Source organism: Vollenhovia emeryi, unplaced genomic scaffold (genome assembly GCF_000949405.1).
Source record: "Vollenhovia emeryi isolate VEMERY1.0 unplaced genomic scaffold, V.emery_V1.0 DF939124.1, whole genome shotgun sequence".
In the NCBI taxonomy this organism is placed as follows: Eukaryota; Metazoa; Arthropoda; class Insecta; order Hymenoptera; family Formicidae; genus Vollenhovia; species Vollenhovia emeryi.
In genome coordinates, this window is record NW_011967242.1 from 761,972 (window position 1) to 767,272 (window position 5,301).

At 36.0% G+C, this 5,301-nt stretch overlaps 1 protein-coding gene and 1 long non-coding RNA gene across 4 annotated transcripts in view; one reads left to right on the plus strand and one right to left on the minus strand.

The window, feature by feature from the left end:
• Window positions 1–3,095, minus strand: part of LOC105569337 (F-box/WD repeat-containing protein 5) — a 9,824-nt gene extending 6,729 nt beyond the window's left edge. The window contains exon 1 of the mRNA XM_012025712.1: window positions 3,024–3,095. The gene's annotated coding sequence lies outside the window, so the exon portion shown is untranslated. The remainder of the gene's footprint in view (window positions 1–3,023) is intronic.
• The window catches only part of LOC105569336, a 9,006-nt gene continuing 4,239 nt past the window's right edge, over window positions 535–5,301 (plus strand). Inside the window, exons 1-6 of one of the 3 annotated variants that reach the window (XR_001009500.1) lie at window positions 535–1,131; window positions 2,434–2,627; window positions 2,718–2,955; window positions 3,037–3,252; window positions 3,567–3,812; window positions 4,340–5,254. This is a non-coding gene — a long non-coding RNA (uncharacterized LOC105569336). Of the gene's footprint in view, window positions 1,132–2,433; window positions 2,628–2,717; window positions 2,956–3,036; window positions 3,253–3,566; window positions 3,813–4,339; window positions 5,255–5,301 lie in introns of those variants that run through there. The other 2 variants (XR_001009501.1, XR_001009499.1) reach the window with 2 other exon arrangements.

A 5,301-nucleotide genomic window follows, 5' to 3' on the forward strand; every position in this document is an offset into this window, starting at 1 on the left:
CCTTAAGCCTCCGCTACAATGATTCTCGGTTCTGTCTACAATGGTCGTAGTCGTAAGAATAATCGACTGCGATTGGTCAATTCAGTCAGTCGCATAAGAATTGACCAATCGCAGTCGATTATTCTTACGACTACGACCATTGTAGACAGAACCGAGAATCATTGTAGCGGAGGCTTTATGGTCGAAGAATAATGAAGAAGAATGTGATTGGTCAATTTCTTCCGACACGACTTACGACATCCTATGTAGACCCAGCCTTAATTAAGCCCGTATCAGACTACAGATTGAGATTGGGATTAGATTGAAATTTGACCAATCAGAGTAAAAGTTAAGCCCGTATCAGACTACGGATTGGGATTGGGATTAGATTAAAATTTAACCAATCACAGTAAAGTTTACTAATTTTAAGTTGAATAACTTTTACTCTGATTGGTCAAATTTTAATCTAATCCCAATCTCAATCCGTGGTCTGATACGGGCTTTACTGTGATTGGTTAAATTTCAATCTAATCCTAATCCCAATCCGTAGTCGAGTTTGGTGTTTCCACCGCAAGAGCGCGCTCACCCCAACTCGATTCTGACTCGACTCTAGCCCGGCTTTGACCCTCGACGGAAACATAGTCCGTGTGAATTCGTTAACGTTCGCGAACGGATAGTTGTTTGCCCGCTGTCTCTCGATGATTTCGAAACGTTCCGATCGTGATGCTTCTACTTCCTTTTCTTCTACGAGAGCCAGAACCTCTGGTTCTTCTTTTTCTTCTCCTTCTTTTTTTGCGCGCGTTTAACGACTCCTGTCTTCCGTTCCCATATACCCAATTCTGTCAGGACAAATATTTTCAAATGTACACAGCCAAAGTTTGAGGTCGGTAAGACTGCAGATTGCCTACAGGAACTAATATATATTCAATAACGTTTTACCAGCGTGTCAGCAGAAACACAACAAAGCCTGTTGACATAATTGGACAGCAGATAGTCTGCAGAAACCGAGCAGGGCTCACTAGATACGATTGACGGCAGAAACCGAGCAAGATCTGTGCGGTACATTTTGATAGATTGACAACAGAAGCCCAGCAGGATAGCGCGATACAATTTGATGTCAAACTGTCGGCAGAAATCGAGCAGAGCCTGCTGGTATATCAGCAGATTGATGGCAGAAATCGAGTAGAAGCTCGATTCTTGAATTAAAGTTATACATGTTGATCAATTAGCTTATAGAAGCCGCGCGAATAGCCAATCAACTTGAAATTTTTATGTACAAGTGGACACCGCATATGTTTCTTTTTCGAATGAATCCAAGAATCGAACCTCAGAATCTAGCGTTTTAAATCGAACAATATGTAATTTCCGATATAAGCTAGGCTGCGTTCGGGAACATAGGTTTGTTTTCTGGTCCTGCATTTGTGAACTAGTGCAGTAAACTAGAATGAGAAAAAATATGCTTGTCTTACTCTGATTTATTGCACTAGTTCACTAGTGTAAGAACAGAAAACAAGCCTCTGGACACGAGTGCCCCAGACTCTATTCTTGTTGCTCAACGAATAGATACTGAGGCACTCTGGTAATCTTTCCGAATGCAGCCCAGTGAGAAATGATTCGTCTAAACGACGTCGATTGACGAGTCATTTCCCGCTGGGAGCCTAAGACCTGGCTTCGCCAACGTCCCCTAACTTGAAGCTTAGCTTAATTCGTTCTTTGCCTCTTTCCAACTGTTACTTTAGAAAGAGACAAACTTGAATTAAACCGAGACTAAAGTTAAGCGACGTTTGATGAAACCGGGCCTAAGGCGGGGAGCACACACTTTTACACAAGTGCCCAAGCATATGCATAACGAATTCGATTGATCTATAAGCAAATGCATAAGGAAATGGACCAATCGTTATGCACGTGCTTGTGTACTTATGCAAAAGTGTGCCCCCTGCTTTAAGTGATGTCAATTCTTTGAGGCCTCGTTGCCTTTTCCCGTTGTTTTGCCGTTTTCGCCGTTGCGTCGATCAGTACATTGACCATGCATGACTTCTATGTGAAGTAATATACTTTGTTCTTTTATTTACAATAATGTTATAGAAAATAAAATGCATTCTGTAAAGAAATCTCTTGAGATGTCTCATATTTTTTTATAATATTTGTACACCCTTCATAATTAATGAGAAAATTGTTGCTTAACAATTTTGAGATCACTTCTTGCCGGTAGACGATTGCATGTCTCGTACATGTGAGTTTAATCAAAATTTAGATTGGAATCGCACCAATATGTACACCACAGATTAACATCATTTTCTTTTATCTTAATTTTTAATTTACGCTAATGCACGATGGTATGATAATATGCATATTTAAATGCAATATTAAAATTATATTAATTTATTGGTGTATATTGGTGTTTATTGGTGTCTGTTTGATATATGTACAGAACAAACTGTTATGTCGATATAGGAGGACAGCGAATCTATTTGAGATTATGGTTTGAAGGGACTCTTGCTACGGACTCTTGCTATCAGACGAGAAATACTACAAAGAAACAAATAATGAAGCGAGTGCTGAATGTATCGCTATCATCGATCAATCGATCACTACCATTCCAGACAATCAAGAGCCTCGTGTATGATCAAGAAGGAAAATTCGAAGAGGTATGTTACGCTATTAATAGTCTTCCTTTCTCTATGTTAGTCGATTATGCTACAAATCTTAAACCACATGCTCACGGTTGGAGCTTGCAGTCTCAGCTCGGAGCCAATTTGTTGTCTTTCTTAATGGGAAACATGCAACCAGCAGCTGCTTGTCGGGCGAACGGAAAAATCAGGATGCAACGGAAAATGACAAAGAGAGAACGGAAGAAGGACATCAATAATTTCCAGTCCCTTAAGGAATAAGGTATCGTTTGCACATCCTATACTTGGTGGGGCAAAGGACAGCAACGGCCCCTGTACAATACACAATTTGTTATGACAATTTATGGTATGACATATTACATTGTTTTAAACGTATTTGTCACTGTTGCATAATTTACTTATGATATAACTTACATTTCTTTTACAGAGGCTGTATGTAATAACACCGACATTTTGAGAAACCAACGCGTACGGATTTTCAAGTACAAATGCAGGAGGAACTCCGGACGGGTAAACGTGGCAGAGATTACGGAGCAAGACTCGTCCACGTAAACAATTGATAGGCGATACAACAATCGATAGGAATCTATGAAATGATGACTAGTCAGAACACAGATCCGTTAGTCATTGATGATAAAATTAAGTAAGAAATAACTTTTGTTTTCTATAATTTTTATATGTAATTTAACTAACACGTAGCCATGCATTGAATAGATTTATACGTAGTATACTGTGAAAAGATTCTATTTCTCTTAACATTGTATTCTTTTATTTTATTTCAATGATCATTTTATGAAAAGAGAATCCTCATTAGAATCTCATATAAATAAATTAGATAAACTTAATTTGTCAAAAATATACATTAATCTTTTTAAATGTGTGTCTTACTACTGTTTTAATAACATATGTAATTTGATATATTATCGAAATATTTATTTTGCCATTATTTTGTTACAGAGTATACACGAGTCTCCCGATTTTCGCATACTGAGACATGGATATGTAGCGGCCCGAAGTATTTACCGTATCGCTATTGTCTTATTAGAAAGACATCGCTAGAATAACAGTAGTAAAGATGAAACGACTGTACCAAAGCGGCAGATAATCAAAGCGGAGGCTCAAGCGGAGCGAACGGGACAGACGAAGCAAATAGCATGCCTGAAAATATCGATGTAGAGAATAAAGCTGCAACTTCAGCAGAAAGTAAGTGTGTGAAGAAGGGAAATGTGGCTAATTAGAAATCACAGAATCTGAATCTTTCCTTGAGCAATCTATTTAAAAAAATTAAGGTAACGAGGCTATTTAATATCTTATACTGTAATTAATATTTATTAATTAAATAACTACAATTACTGTAGTTGATATTTATTAATTTCATTAACAGTACAAAATAGTCACGTTCAGAAAATGGACACCGTCCATTGAACGCTCAGTAATTTAAGCTCTAGCTGATTGGTATAATTTTTAGATCTAAAAGAATATATTAAACAGACTCAAGAGCTCACCGAACGTTTAGTATGCGATGGGATTTCTGAACGTAACCAATATTTCAATTTTTATATGCCAGAGACTCTAGCAGAGTCTTAAAAAAATCTAACTGTCCCGTTTTAAATTAAATTTCAAATAACTTTCCTTATTGCAGTACAACAATAAGACAGTATAATTACTTATAAGGCGTACACCTCCGATTTGATCTTGATCACTTTTTGTTTATTATTTTTATTAATTAGTGACTACAATAGAGATGTGCTCCTTAATGTAAGTAATTATTATCAATAATATTTGTAATTATAAAAGTTGATCTATAAAAACACATATAGTGTTTGTTGAGAAAGAATAAAATTTTAAAATTATACTGTCTAAAATGTAAACATACTATATGTATATTTTTAATCTTGGCAAGAAAACATATTATTCGATTCGTTCGCAATCTGTATTTATAGACTAATTAAATGTAGGTATCCCGCCACTGCTCAATTTAGAGTGAAATTGTTTCGTATTTGCGATGTTTTATTAATAATTGAGAAATTAAACAAGTACATCAATAATTTCGTTCCGACACATACGATACGATGCGATAAGAAAAATCTGAAAACATAAAAAATTCGAAGATTCGAAAAAGCTACATTTAAATGCAAACATTTTCTCATAAAGAAACTCTGTTATCGCTCGTATTTTGTCACAGTAAAACAATTTATAATTCCAATTCTCGGTTACATCGATTCCTATCTCTAGTAAATGAATCGTACGAAATATCCGTCTCGAATAAAGACATCGTAATATTCGTAATTGACTCTGAATTGTGTGAATGTAGTCATCTTGTCTTTAACAAATGCCACACATTAGAAGTAGATGTCATTTAGATGTCATTTGGATGTCGGTTCTATTTTCTGAAAACGGAGAAAAACAGGAAGACTTGAAGTACAATTCTCGCGTGCAAGAGTTAACTATCTATTGAGCAAATTAACGCTTGTGTCTAAGAAGCTTACGAGATTTAACCATACATGGCTAGTCTAACCGATCTACGCATTTCCTACTCATGATTTGCAAGTCACTTATAAAACAGGTATACGGAATTATGTATGGTTAAATCTCGTAAGCTTAATTTGCGTTAATTTGAAATATAATATACAATATAATTGTATATGAATAGATCGGTTTCTCGGATAAAGCAAAGCACAAAAAATTCCGG